At 41.9% G+C, this 15,730-nt stretch overlaps 1 long non-coding RNA gene across 1 annotated transcript; it reads right to left on the bottom strand.

Annotated features, from left to right (window-relative positions):
- Positions 1-9,578: 9,578 nt before the first annotated feature.
- Positions 9,579-14,455, bottom strand: LOC149919698 (uncharacterized). The gene is made up of 3 exons (XR_016469303.1): positions 13,795-14,455; positions 12,435-12,642; positions 9,579-11,488 (listed from the first exon to the last, which is right to left on the bottom strand). It is a non-coding gene; the product is annotated as an uncharacterized LOC149919698 (long non-coding RNA).
- Between the last annotated feature and the right edge of the window lie 1,275 nt (positions 14,456-15,730).

Below are 15,730 nucleotides of genomic sequence, written 5' to 3'. Positions count from 1 at the left end.
AATTAAGTGACACTAAAGCAGAGCTTTACAAAGCAAAAGGTAGTAAACTAAGAACGTCTAATAAGGTAACAACGAAATACTTGGCACAGCATTAGAAACTCAGACAACCAAAAGGAGCTGAAATATCTTACTGTGATATATAGGAGACCTTAGCTTCTCATTTATCTGTGCTATTTCTTACTGCACTTCACAGTAATATGTTACGTTTCCATTGGTATAGATTTCTAAATGTTAGTGCCAAAACTCCAGATGTTTTCTAGGTAAATCTCTGGAGGCTATTTTATTGTGTTTCATTTCTCCTTATTTACAATTCACTCATCTTGAACTCCAGTCGCTGGTAATAAAAATGCATAAAGTCTGCAGCTGAGCCAAGTGGACACTTCTGTCCTGTTTTTTCAAGCCAGGAATGGGTTGATCCAAGCCTTGAGCAGAATCCAAACCGCTAGACTTTTTAAAAAGTTCATATATTCTCTTCTTAGCTTTAACCCTTCATGCACTGGGCAACGAGGAGACAATTACTTTGTCTTCCTCTTTTTCCTAATTTCCTCATAAAATGACCAGCCCTCTCCACCACAGCAGCATTTCCACAATTGTTGCCCTCAGGACTGTCCTTTGACCAAGCTTTTCTTCAGGACCGGCTCCTGCCTGTCGCGTCCCATTCCATGCCCACTCAGTCACTTCAAACACTGCATTGGTGAAGAAGCAGAAGCAGTGCGGAGCACATGTTTGCCTCATCCCTGAGCCACTTTGTGCTTCTTAACCTACAAAGCCCCCTTTTCTGCCTTGTGGGTACAGCACAGAATTCAAGCCAGACACTTACAAGTCCAAACTCCATCTCTTCCAGGGAGTCGTTCAAGATCTTAATTAAGTAATTAAAATATAATAAGGCTTTCTCTCTCCTCCGTTTCTCAGTTTGCTGTCTATTTTGATCGTAAACACCTACAGGTTTCTCAGTTTGCTGTCTATTTTGATTGTAAACACCTTCAGGTTCCCTCATACCTCAGAGAAATTCTGGTGCCCAGCTCACACTGAAGTCAGTCTGTGGTTACTGGGGGTTTGGAGCCTTATGTGCTGACAAAACCACTGCTTAATGGCATATAGATAATTAGTCAGCTGCTTTGCTGCAGTGGGAGCTAACTTTAAAGAGCTGAAAAGTTTCATTTCAGAGTTGCTGTAACTGCTGGTACATTTTATAATCCATCACAGGCATGTTTGATTAATGGATATCAAACTGATCTTTTATAGAAATACACCCACCCTCAATATGTATAGAAACATAAATCACTCCAGAGGATAATCTAATCATGTGGTTAGTGGTACTGGGCTCCACTGAGCCTCTCAGGGGCAGCAGCCATGTTCAGAGCCATGCTCACATCTTCCTAAGTGCTGCTCTGCTACCGTTTCTCCTTGGATAGAAGGATGAATGGAAGTTAGTTGTTGCAGCTTGGAAGTATTTCCTTGCATGCCCTGGTTAATCTGACAGGCTGTGAGTCCAACCTTTTCCCTGACCTGTATTTTCTGTGCTGACATTGAGGGATCGTGCAGTACTTGAGATCTAGTGCTGCAATGCATCTAACGGATAACTCCAGCTCTCTGCAACAATTTAGCAAATTCTTTCTTACTATAGTAAACAGCTAGATTGGCCAGCCTACTAAATTCTTGAAAAATTCATTTTTTTTTCTTGGATTTCTTGTTATTTGAGCATAACATCCTTTTCTGCTTTGTGCTGTTGCTTGTGAATTATTTACTAATTTGCGAAGTTACAAGTTATCTGTATGATGTGAGGCTTATCACTTTTGCTCCACGTATCCCTAGGTCTGACTGCATTGGATGGCATCTGACATATCTGACAAGCTGAATATTTATTGTGAGGAAATTTTTCTAAACTGAGCAAGTTAAAATTGGCCAAATCCAGAGAACATTTACCAGTTTTATTTGCCAAACTCAGGGTACCCAAATTGCATTATGAAAAAAGGTACTATGATCAAGGTACGATGATCATTAGTTTTAGTTTCAAATGGACAGAGGTGCAGAAAGATGTAATGGTTTTCTTAAGGCACTGCAGTTCAGTGGCAATGCTAGCAGTTGATCTTCAGTATCCTAGCTAGTGGCATTAAAACCTTGGATGCAATGTCTTCCTGAACTTCAGAGAAAACCACCTCCATATGCCATGCCTCAAGCCCAGCTCTAGAAATATTTAATGAGCAAAATTTTAATTCAAGTTGCATTAAAATAATTAACAAAGAGACCATCAAAGCACAGTATCTTCCCAAGCTAGCAGTGTTATATGAAACTTAAATCTCTCACAAACCAGAGAAAATATTATGCTGATCAACCGTTTTCAGTAGGGAGAAATTAATACAAGGCAAGCATTAAGAACCAGGAGTGATGGCTGCTGTTTAATTTTATTTTCTTCTCATCTGGAAGCAAGTGCTGTGTCTGTAGCCTACGGCTCTGTTGCTAGCAATGGGACTTCTGCCTGGATGGATCACAGACTCCTCTTCTGAAAGCACATGGATCCTTGTCACAGTGTCCTCTGGGTGCAGTATGGAAAGGTCATCGTTCAGGTTGTTCCCCTTTTACTCCCTCCATGCTTCAACTTGTTCAAGTTCTACCTGTTCTCAAGGATAGTTAAAGAAAGAAGGACATTTTTAGTTCTGTGACCCTGTGACATTGATGTGAAGCTGGATATACATACATTTATGTAGCATCTGCCCTTAAAATGCCAGCACTGGCCAAGAAATTCTGGCATCTCAGATGTCATAAATAGCCCTCTGAGGTGAACTGAAATACTCACAAGCTTCCAGTGATTTCAGCACATTTTTGATTGTGCCATTATTTTCCTGCAGTGAGAAGGGAAAAAACAAAAACCAAAAACTGCACTCTCTAAAATGCTGTGTGTATCTATTTGTAAATGCAGTAATCTCACAGCAGTCTGTTTTTCCTATGTAATGCCATCTCAGCCAATCCTTTGCAGCCAGAAAGAAAAAGCTGTGACACATTCCCAAGTTCCAATCATCACTTACCTGCTCCCTCTGCCCTCCCTGCTGTCTGTCCCTGAAAAGTGCAGTTTTGAGAGCTTTTTTAAAACTTTCTTTAAAATGAAAAGAATGACAGCCAGTGAGGGAATGGGGAAAGCAATGCATTTCACCCATCATAATTCTCAACAGTGCTTGAATTTTTAGTGTGAAGTACTTGTAATAAATTATATAAGATCAGTCTTGTAATAACATTTCAAGAGAGGGAAAGATTTGAAGTAATTTCAAAGAGGGATTTGAAGATCCTTGCCTGGACACAAAATGATGATAACTCTTGGGAAGTCGTTTCAGAAGGAGACAAAGGGGCAAAATTAGTTGAATAAGTTATTAGTGTTAAATTATGAATTCATTTCTGAGCCAGCTTTCAACTACTTAATAGCAATTAATTGATACAGATATTTCATCAAATGTGTTAGTTATTTTAATAAATGCTTCTGAACTCTTTTTTTCCTGGATGCTGAATGATGAACATAGGAAAATGTATATTCAGTCTTAATACATGTCACAGTGATGCACTGTGTCTTCAGAGGGGAGACAGACACTGATGCTGGCTAAAGAACAAAGCTTGAGAAGCAGTGCCTGTGCTGGTTACTGGGGAAAGCTAATAACAACCTCTGGCAGCAAGAAATTGTGTATTTTTATGTGTTTATGGTTGAGGTCATCTCCCAGAGAAAACCCCTGTCCAAGGATTCCGTCTGTGGCTGGTATCTGGGAGAGGATCTGTAGTTTGAATTAAGTGGAAAGAGATTGCTATAAGTATTAAACAGAAAGGGATGGCATGGCTGTAACGGCAGGAATAGTTTTCCCCATGCAGAGTGGGAGTGGTGGTGGCAAAGCAGAGGATGCTGATTACATGCAGCACACCTGTCCCATCCCTTCTGGATGCAAAAGCAGCTGGTGAAAGGAGATGGCTCCATAAGAGCACAGAGCTGGAGAGCAGTAAATGTTTGCAGCCTGATCTTCTAGGCTGGAAATCTTCTGCACTTCCCTCACATCTTCCTCTGTAGCAGCTGCTTCTCACTAAGAGCTTGCTGTGGGATTTTCCAATGTTCCATGGGACCCCATCTGCTCTCTCTCAGGTCAGTGCTTGGTGGAGGAGGCATTGGGCCACCCATGAAAACTTCTGCAATCCCATTTTTCTGTAACACACATTTGAGTGTGTTCCAGTTCCAGGAGAGCAGGAACTTCACTTACTACTTCTGGGAGGCTCTTTGAAGATAAAGAATATACTCATTCTGATCCTTTCCACATGCTCTTTTTACTTTCATCACCTAATTTCAAGTCTGATTAATCTTGGAAGAAAAATATTTTCCAGTTCTATCAACTTTTCTATCTAACCTATCTTTCCATTCGGCTCAGCAGTTTCCATAGGGTTAACAATGAATCTTACGCATGCATCAAGTGAAGGATATCTCCCTAAGCCAAGTAAAAATGCCTTGTAAATGTCATTTCTGCTGTTCAGTAAAAGGCTGGCTGAAATTACACTTTGCCACCCATTAAAATGCACCAGGACTGATGCTGAACCATGCATGCCTATGTGCACGTACAAGCATGCACAAAAGAAGCATCCCTCTGAAAGCTGCCCATGCTTTTCTGCTTAGAGCTTGCATTTAGGTTATACTTTCATAGACTGTTAGGTGCTTCGTAGTGATGCACACAGACATTGCTGTCCTTTTGCAGGTGTGGGTGTGTGGACACAGAGATGTTGAGAGTTCCTCAGGAAATGATTGATGTTCCTCTGAATCAGGAACATTGTCTTCCAGTAGGGTTTAGGTTCCTGTCAACCTAAATCATTCCTGAAATAGGATTCTTGCTTCAGTGAATTTTGCATTGTGAATGTTACCAACGTAGCTTTGTCCAGACCATGAAGCAAGCCTGTTGGCAGTCATGGGAACATTACAATTTGCCTACCTCATTTTGAGTTATACTAAGAACTTCTTTTGCACTTGGAAAAAGGAATGAACCAGGTAGTGCAGAAACACATGGAACTGCAAATACCCACGGACTCCTCCTCACGCAGATTTATTTCACGCACACATATTTCTTTTCATCTCCCCTCTAGTGACTGAAATTAAGCCTCTCTGAAAGTTTCTGCAACCTTTGATGACTACATACGTGTGATATTTCGGTGGTACAGATCTGTACTCTGCATGCTATTTGAACTTGAAAGGACTGATGAATGTTTTCTCAGTACAAAATTTCAGAAGTAATTCAAACTATGGTGTAGAAGCAGAGATGAGTCAGTTTATTGAATGAGGACGGTATCTGAGTCAGGACACGTGATTTTATCCCTACAGTTACCACCCCATGGGGAAGCTACATGAGTTTCTGTGCCCAAATTGCCTCTCTGCCTTCACTAGCTTTGTCTGTCAGGATGAGAAAAACATCTGAGCACTACTAAGTCTCACAGTGGATTTCAGAACTGCCCAGTATGATCACAGCAGGGCTTCTGGGAATAAGTGCAACACAAATGATAATAACGGTTATCTTCAGAGGAATAGTGCAGTACAGGTTTCTCATCTTTTAAAACACACTTGCTGAAGAGTAACCAAACACAGCACCAAGATGTTAACAATTTAATAGCCTTCTATGACTCTGTAGTGTTAATTCCATCACAGAGATAGCTAATAAAATAAAAAATAACAACATCATATAGAAAAATATACTTTAGGAGAGGGGGGCCCATATAAACAATTACACATTCAGGGAAACTGCTGGGGGAGTCAGGTAGGGGTGGAAAGTCAGGACGTACTTTGGCAATGCCAGACATCTTGTTCATATATTCATATATATCAGCAATCATGTCTCCAGGCCCAGCTCCCTGCCAGCTCGCAAGATGTGGGTCCTGAGGCCATTCGAGGCTCTCCATTACATGCTCATAGCTATGGAATGCCATGAAGTTCTTGTACATCAAAATGATTTGGATAGCAAAGTAAGCGTTGCTCCATTGGTTACCATTTGCTTGTGATAATTCAGTGCTGCAGTGAGGGAGTCTGCTGGAGGGAGGCAGAAAGGATGCACAGAAGAGATTTGACGTTTGGACAAATAGGACATTTTGCTACTGTTATGCCCTCTGAGTTTTAAGTATTGCCTTTATGCCTTGTGGAATACTTGAAAGCAGAAAGCCAAAGTATCTTAGAGTTTCACTCCTGCTTCTACTCAGATATATACATGTGATCAAACCTTTCCTGCCAACGCGAGTCTTGAAAACAGTGTTTTCACAACCTGAAAACAGTGTTTGCAGTCTGACTTGAAGCTTTATAGGTTTTTTGTCTGAATTTTCAAATGCCTGTGAATAACCGAAATCAAACAAGTCAGGCACTGTATGGTGATAATAAACCACCTATGTAAAACAGAAGTTAAAAAAGAAGTGCAAGCAACAGAAAGCGTGCCTGGATCCAGGCGTGCCCCGGGCATGTTGTTAATGATGCTCCTGATGCATTAATTACCATCTCCCCCAACACATCTCTCTGAAAGAAGCCAGGAGCTGGCTTACTGTGCCATCAGAAATAGAACTGGCAGGAAAACCACCCAAATCTTGCAGCTTTCTTCTCCTAAGCAGAGAAAGGCCCCAGTACCAATCTTCCTATGGTGTGTTTGCAAGTCACCATTGGACCGTGGCTCAGAGCAGTGTTGGCTGCGGTTGGCACGAACATCTCCCATCTGCCTTTTGTGAATAGAGGGCTCAGGTTGTGATAAGGGAGTAGCTATAGCAACCTGGAGTTCCACAGGGCCTGCACATCCATCAGAAAAGCTGGATGATAAATATGCATGATAAACATGCTCCCTGAACTGCCACTGCTTCCACTTGTGTGCTAAATCCTAGAGATATTCCTACAGTACCTACCTGTTGAGAAAATCCATTGGAATTAGGAAAAAAAAAACCAACACAGCAATGCAATGTTAGCGTTTATTTCAGCCCTGAATTCTTTTCCTCACAGAGGACTGGCTGGTCCCTACTCTTTGTGCTTACATCCTCAGTTTAGCACACATCTGAGTCTACAGCATATCACAGGGCTACGTGGAGGCAGCCTGGACCTGGGATAAGGCATGGCTTGGAATGTCAGGATGCTACGGCCTCTCTCTGAGATCCCAGCAGCAGTACCAAACTTTACACATTTGTGTTTTGTGAACCAAATTCTGCTCCAGGAGCCTGAGGCCTCACCGTCCATCAGTGCAACTGACCACGAGTGCATGCGCCTGGTGCCAGATGAGGCAAAGTGCTACCACAGGTTGTTGACTGGGTTTTCAGCTGTCTCAGAACGAGACTTCAAGGTAACGTGTTGCTTTTGTTCTCTTGCCGACATATGATTTTATAAAGCTGTTTGGTCCCTTCAGTTTCTAATGGCACCTTTAAAGGCAGCCCTGCTGCTGTTGCCAAGTCTTAATTAACTGGAGAAGAATAACTCTTTTTCTCCAGTGTATAATATCACAGAAGATACCAAAGTTTGTATTTCTAAAAACTTGCCCTTTCAGACAGGTTTTTCTTCGTTGTAAGACCACATATGCCCTCTGCTGTCCCTTCAAACTCAATGAAGTGAAGATGTATTATCAGAATATTGTTGGTATTATTATTACTGATTTTAATAATTATACAAAAGTTAAGAAAAGAAGAAATATTCTGAACCAATGTAGTATTCTTTTCTTTAGAAGTCAGCCTGACCCAATCTTAGCTTTGTATCTAAACCTTGATTTCTGTTCAGTGAATGCTCATTGCTAAACAGTGATGCCTAATATCCGAATGAGAGTGAAGGTATTATGTGCTGCTTTTCTTCGCAAGTGTTTCTCAACAAGCCACACTCAGGATGATGCACAATAGTGCAGGATTGCTCTCACATCTCTTCATACTGGCATCCCCACCAAGCTCTACCTCTGTCCTAATACGTGAACCAACAACAGTATTGTTTTTAAAATGTAATTTGAGCCCATGGAGAACTACCATTGCATTTCATGAAAGAACTATAGAAAGAAAGGAGCTTTGCTGAGGGTGTGAAGTCCTGTTTCTTTGGGAATGCACAGTAAATTTCTTGGGAAAGATCTGCAGAAATAATGCTTTTCAGATTTTGAGTTTTTCTGCTTCCTAAGCACATTACTATGTGCTTCACATTTCTAGAGAGTCATCTGGAATAAGATCTTGTATGCAAAACTTTACAAATAGGCCTATAAAAAAACAACTAAATAAATCTCTAAATAGAGAGGATCATATATTTTTTCAGAAAGCAAACTGTTCACATTTTTTTACGTGCTGAATTTCTATTTTTCAGAGCGGGCTACTCTTAAGAAACCATTTACTGATAGCAGGCAAGCCTTTAACAATCCTGGATGAACTTTATATAGTGTTTAATTTACTTGAGCAACACATAATGGAAACAGAGTCTTGACTAGAATGCACATTTCCAAATTAATTCCTCTCTTCTGACAACATACAGTTTTCATGACAAAGATAAGTTTCCAAGCGCTACTCCAATTGCTTCCCGCTGTTTGTGCAAATTAGACACGCAGTATTATTTTAATGTTTAATGGCAGCCAAGCAATTTCTTGACACTGCTTCGAAACTATACGCTAATCCAGCTCTCACTGGCTCCTGGTAATTCTCATTCTGGCTGGCACCTCTGTGTGCATGCCGTGCGGCGGTGGTCAGCGGAGGTGCTGGAGCAAACATCTCTCCATCAGCCATGGGGAACATGGAGACTTTTTCTAACAGAACTCGTGATGGTAAGTGGCAGAAGTGGCTGGGGATGTCAGTAATTGCTTGTGGATAGATCCTTGTTTGGCACTGGGCAGCACGGAAATGGGTTGGTAAGATGGTATTTGAACTACTGTGTTTATTTATACGAACCAGATTGCACCCCCTACTCAAAATCTTGTATAAACCCATCAGTAAATGGCATTGCCTGTCTAGCTAGTGAGTGTCTGATTGTGTGACCACATGTGGTGCCTTCATACAGATTATTTCCACTAATACTCTAATCAAAGTGTCTCCTAACACACTGTTCTCAGTGCCCGCATTGGAAAATGCTCAACCAAAATTATCCATTAGAGTGCAGTTAGCTGTGAGCAGGGCACCAAAACCGGGATTGTTTTTGACTAAGAGGTCAATTAGTGTGATTGGGAGGCAAAGGAAGCAGTCAGCCATGGGATGGTCAGAGGGAGCAATCAACTGAATTGAACAGTCAGCTGATTAGGAAACAGCTCGTGAGAGCAAGATGAATTTTTACTCTGGAAGTGATGAATGTGACCTGTCTGAAGTGCTCAGCTGGACTGAGTGCTCAATCAGCATTTCATTAACCTGAGCTGCCCCTAGGTGATGACATATACGCAGGATTTAAATATATATGTGATAGTCTTATCACACGAGTCTTCCAAGACCTGTGCTGTGTACAATAAAGTATTGGCAAAATTAGTAAATAATGATGAAAATGATAATATAAAACAAAAATTTAATGTTTATGTATTCAAGGAAAATATTTGTGTATCAATCAGATGACTTCAATACCTTACAACTCATCTCACAAGTATAGATTATGTGTGTTTCAAATCTAAATATCAACATCTTCTATCTAATAATAAGCCTTAAAGTAGAACATGACTAGGCTTTCAGGTTAATTAGAGTTCACTGGAAATGAACATTCTGATATTATGCTTATGCCTTTGTAATTTACATTTGGAAGGCAGGGTTAATTATTATTGTCCCCTTTGTTAGTGTGCAGTATAGAACCAAGAAATCAGAAGCTGGGAGTTTGATTTTGACTGTACCTTTTAATAATGGGGAAATCACTCTGTGGACTCCCCAGTACAGGTGTGGAGGAGGAAAGGAAAAACGTGTGGGCTTCGAGATTTTTCTACTCCCCCACCCTAGCCATTGGTGCTGCACCACAGGTTGCAGCACTGGGGTGATGGAACAGCCAAGAGTCCCTTTCCCCAAGTGGATGACTTGGTGTCCTCTTGGTGTAATCTCTGTTCTGGTATTCAGCTGCAGACAAAGGGTGGGTATGGCAGATTTCCTACATTCCCCAAAATTCAGATGGAAATGGTTAACTCTTACATTTCTGGAATAAATGCTGTGAAAAGAAGCACACACAGAAATAACTTGCACTTCCTGAGAATGGTAAGGAGGGTTCTTTCTGGGTACTTCAGAGCTTTGAACTGAGAGTGTGAAAACCAGTGTGATCTTCACTGTGATAAACCATCCCGCCCAATTTTCTCTGACCACTCAAGGCTCAGTGGCAGAGCTGGGCACTCACATTTCCAGCTCTGCCATCACTTTTTCCAAATGCACAGCAGCTGCACAGCTGGAACAAGGCATGCTCTTTTAAATGAATTCCTACATTTCCTCCCCACAGCACTTTTAAACCCAAACAGAAATGTCTATTGTTCATCAAGCAAGGCAGTGATACAGAAACATATGAACAATAGTCTAGATTTATTTTTAAATGAAGTCATAAATGGCACTGTTCCAACCAGAGTAAAGGCAAGGCTTTCTTTACGTTAGCTAGATAAATCATCTTCCCTCAAACTGGAAATCATGACTGCTAATTTTGTTTCCTATCCCTGTTTATATGTTAAGAAGTATGTGTTTGATGTTTGGGTCGTGTATTTTATTGCAGACTACTTCTGTTTATAAGCATATCATGGCACTATTGGATTTTATGCTGCAAATTTTCCTTTATTTGTTCCCTGACCCTGACCAGGAACACGTTATTTTATGTTGGGTTAGTTGTTCTTTTTTCAAAATATTTATATCACAAAGCTCATGCTACCAAATTTAGTGCAATGCAGCAGTCACAAGCTCACTTCTCCCATGCACTGGTTTGGCAACAGCCAAACCCCATAGATGTCACTAGCCTACTCATTTATTGTGGAGGAGGCTGAGATCTCCAGGGGCTGTACAAACAAGTCTGATTTAAGGTTTGTTTTCCAGAAATGTTTAAACGGCCATGTACTGTGTGTACATAATTAATACAGAGCCTCTGAATCTTTGAAACCGGAGTTTATGTTACTGATTGCACAAATCATTTGGGATGACACTGTGATAAAACTCTGAATGTGTTTCCTGTGAAAAAGAAAACTTATGACAGTGGAATAAGAACGCTGAGCACTGGGGCACTAACCAGTCCTGCTTGAGGAGAGGAGCAGAGCAGTTCACTTGCAGAGGTTTCTACAACACATTTTGTCCAATTATCCAGTGTAACCTTTGGCACAATGATCAAAATATGAATGGCATTTTCATTTTTTCAGATCTGAAGTCCACGTCAGGATAACTGATGTGATTCAACCACAAGCTTCAAATCCATATTACTCTGATTTCCTGTGCATGCTTTCCTAGGAGGCACGAGATCTTCTTGCCAAGAAGGAAGCCCAGGAGGAGGCTCAGGAGGGTTACATCTTCCTGGAAAGTGAAACTGAGTCACGCAGATATGTGCCCAGAGGACAAAACAGATGAGAGTTAACTGAAAAAAAACGACAACTGTTTACCTTACTCCTTGATTTGCTCTGTACATCTGTCTTAAAACTACGTATGCAGATATCAGGCCCAGACTGAGTTTTAGACAAAGAGAGTTCTCTGCCACCACAGTTCACAAATAATGAGTCCTTTGCCTCAGGAAAAAGAACATCAGATTTCTAAAGCTGTCATTTAAAGAAAATAACACAGCACTGCACTGTCATGCTTTCAGAAGGCCACTGAAAACCACAAGTGTTAGGCACAGCTTTACCTTTCCACCAGTTCTCTTGCTCTGGAACAGCCCTGCTATTATCCCATTGTACCTCACAGAGCAGAGCTGGGTGTTCATATGCTTTTGTCCATGCTTATTTCAGAAGTACCCCTGAGCCTGTGTGGTAGAACTTGCATCGGATCCCTACTTCTCTCAGGCTTCTGACTTCCCTGAGTCCAGCAATCAGTTAATTCCAGAACTGCCTCACTCTTTGCTATAGTCTGAGTTTCCCCTTCCTGCTTAGTTAGGTGGGCTCCACTTTGTGAGACCTGTGTTAATATCAGCTCCCTGTGCAGCGAGTATCTTTGTAAGGTACAGAAAGGCCCAAACCAACCCTTTCTAGCTTCTTTTTGTATTCTTCCAAGCCAACCTGCAGTCCCTTGCATGCTAAATTACCAGAAATCCTTAGTTTGGGAAGCACAGGCAGAGACTTACTTGAGGCAAAGCAGCCTATACAGACTTGCTAATGCCCCATCTTTCTCTGACATATTCCTGAATATGGCTGAAGTAGGCTCAGGAGAATGGTAACCTTCCCCTGGCACTGTTGAAGTTGATTCACAGCCTCCTAACCTGCATCCTCATCACTTTATTTTCCTCTTTGCACATTTAACACGAAAGAGAACTTCATTCTCTTACTACAGCAAAGCAAGACAGGCCACAAGCAGCTGCTAGAAGGACTTACCTGGAAAAAAACAGAGGAAAAGCAGTCATGGGAGAAATTACTGAAATTACCACGGCCATTCTGCTTTCTGTATCCACTTAACTGGAATGGTTTGCATTCTGGTTCCAGTAACAGTCAGTAGCTGGACTGGAGTAGGCATGAGTTTCACTGGTGCAGCTCTTCTTGCTGCTCCCCAGAGCTTGAAACTGCAGTGCTTGAGGTCTGCAAACTGAAGTGAACAGAATAGGGTTCACTAGTCAGCTGTGGTGCCAAACCCCACACAATTAAAGGTCTCGTTTAAGTCCAGTCAAAGGAAATGGATAACGTGAAGGAAAATGCTGGGACTGCATATACATCAGTAAATATAGCCCACCTGTTCTCTTTTTTTTAGAAAGTCTACAGGAGCAAGAAGCCAGTTTTCTCACAAATGGCGTGATGTAACTTGTTGATTTCAGGCAGCAGCGGCCTGCTGAATCTTGCTGGGAACTCATCACAAACATGTATATGTTGGTGTCAGTATGGGCACACATATCATTTCATAATGTACCTAATGTAACATAGCATAATGCAACCTAAATGTAACATATCAAAAAGGTATAATTTATATAGTATATCAAGTTTGTTCTTTTCTGTCTGATAGAGCCAGAAAAGAGCAGTTAAATATAAGAGCTCTTCAGATGTTTTAATCAACATAGGCTCATCCTTTCCGTTTCTGTCTGGAAACTGCAGAGGTTTGTGTGCAAAACAAATTAAAGTGGTTTTGACTGTGATGTGGCATCCACACTGCTACTGCTGCTGTTACCTGCTTCCTCTAAATGCAGGGAGCCTGTGGTCCCCTCCTCTGATCAGTCACGGCACACAGTGCTGGCATTGTGCTCAAACAGCAACCATGAGGAATGGGCATTTTAATGTCCTCTTCTTCTATTCAGCATGAAGACCACAGCAAATTTACTTGTATTTTGGGTTTCATAGTGCATTTCTATGCATAGTGCTTGTCCATGGCATCTACTGCACAGGAAGGGGTTTTATTCAGAATTAGACTCAGGGACTGCCTTGTGTGTACGGTCAGCCTCAGCTGTGTTGCCATGGCCAAAAATAGTGTTCTGGGCAGTATTTACTGCCATGAATGCACACACGCTTTTTCTTCCTTGGAAGTTTTCAACAGATGCTGCTAAGCTTTGACTTTTCTGATTAAAAAAGTCCTACCAAGTATCAATGTCATACAGACTGTAACTTTTTTTTTTTTTCTTGTTTCTTAGCTGAAGCTTCTGGGGAAGCACTGACAGTGTTGGCCACTGTGTGTGTGCAGAGGATACCTCTGCACTGATAGGCATGTTTTTAATCACATGTGTTCCTTAGGAAAGTGCCTAGGTTGACTTACTTGCATCTGATAGTTGCATGCCTTAATGTTTTCAGTGGCTGCTTAGGGCTCGTAAAGTTGCCGTAGCCTGTCAGGTGGGTGATGCAAAGGACTGATGGTGGGAAGGAGAAATTATGCTTCAGAGAACAGTATGCTTGAGCAGCACACAGACATGCAGCTCACCCCCTTTTTAGGCTATTGGAGGAGTCCCCACCAGCCAAGACTGGAGCAGGCACTGCACCATGCCTCAAATCCTCCTTTCCTGAGCCCTCTTGCTATTCTGACTGCAGCAGTGACTCTCACTGTCACAGTGAGGAATTCTGCAAGATGTCACAAAATGAAGCTCAGGATTAACTTCAGTAGAAGGACAAAGACTTTCAGCTGAAGGACTTAGAGCAGGGAACTCGGTGGAAGATGTTTGCAATGTGATCCTGTGGCCCAGCTGTACTGGAAAATTATCGGGATCCTCTCAAAACAGAGTTTAGTCTTCCTTCTGAACTAGCAACACACACACACAGAAAAAAGAGCTGACAAATCCAAATCCTTCTGTCTGTGCTCCCAGCAGGATAGGCATAAGCCAGCTCTGATCCAAAACCTTCATAGCTGTGTAATGATAAGCAGTATACTAGTTGTGACATCGTGCTGTGCTGACATGGCAAGATGGCTTCCAGGTGGGAATGAGCTTGGGTTTATCTGTCCCAGGGATCAGGCAATACATGCTCAGCTCCTGCCTGCTCCTGCCCATGGTGACATGCAGGAGAGATTAGTTATAGATTTCAGCCAGAAGCTGCCACAGCCTAACAGCTTTGGTAGCCTAATGGTATGCAGAGATCTCATCACAGATATGGACTTACCCAGGTGGCAGAATGCGACAAATAGACAACTCAGCATGCAAACACATTAGATAGTGTAAGCGTATTGCTCAGAGCTGAAGATAGACTGTTGTCTGTATTGTGATGCAGTACTGCTCAGTCAGAGCTGCACATACTCTACAGTGAGGAATTGATTGAGAGGTCATTGCTCTGGTTAGCATTAGTATGATTTTTCCCCACATAAGATCATGCTCTCCTTTAGTATTTATGTAGTAGACAAAAAAGAAGTCTCAACAAATTACTAAAGGGTCAATTTCTCTTACAGAATAGAGACAACATCCTTCCAGCTGTCTTCTGACATATCGTTCCCAGGCTCTGTCACTGCTCCACAGTAGATGGTTTAACTTCTTCAGACATGTGTTCTGTGGACTTATCCCATTTTGCCTCTGCTATGGAGGCCACAGAGTCATCCAGTTCAGCACAGTCTTCTAGCCTAAGCCAGGCTTTGCATAAGTGATCCCTATCTACCTATATTTCAACAAATGGAACAGAGTAGCCAACATCCCACTTCATATCCCACTCTCTGGCTGTGACTGATCATACCTCCAAACATGCAAGTGGCAGGTGGTACTCAGGTGGAAGAGATTATCCCTGTTTTCTCTGGGCTTTGCTGTCATTTCCTTGTGTTTCAAAATGACTACAGCCACAATAAGGATCACATATATACAAAGAACCTAATGCGTTGAGGAGGAGGTTTGCAGTAAAAAACCTCTGGAGGAGGTTTGCAGTAAGATGTATACACACATTTTTGAACTAGTGACCAGCCCAGAATGAGCTACTAAACAGTGAACATCCAGCTTCTCCCTGGTAGATGGCTTTAGATTATAAATAACAGGCAGGGCTGAGAGCAGCCAGTTCTGTGCCCTCTGCCTCCCTCTCCATGTTGTTTTCCCCTAGCATTGCACTGTGGGATAGAGGGGAGCTAAGTGACTGCAGCAAGGTGCTGTGATGGAGCAAAGGCTGCAGAATCTTCTTGGTTCCCACAGGGAGACATGGAAAGTCAGAGAAAAAACTGCTGCTGGATGAGAATTTGTGTGAGTGCTGCTCCATGTAAGGGGTGTGCATGAGAGGACAAACCTCTGTTG

Source organism: Phasianus colchicus, chromosome 1 (assembly GCF_987193195.1).
Source record: "Phasianus colchicus chromosome 1, bPhaCol1.hap1.1, whole genome shotgun sequence".
NCBI classification, from domain to species: domain Eukaryota; kingdom Metazoa; phylum Chordata; class Aves; order Galliformes; family Phasianidae; genus Phasianus; species Phasianus colchicus.
The sequence above is the reverse complement of the archived record's forward strand: the minus strand, read 5'-3'. Positions and strand labels throughout refer to the sequence as shown.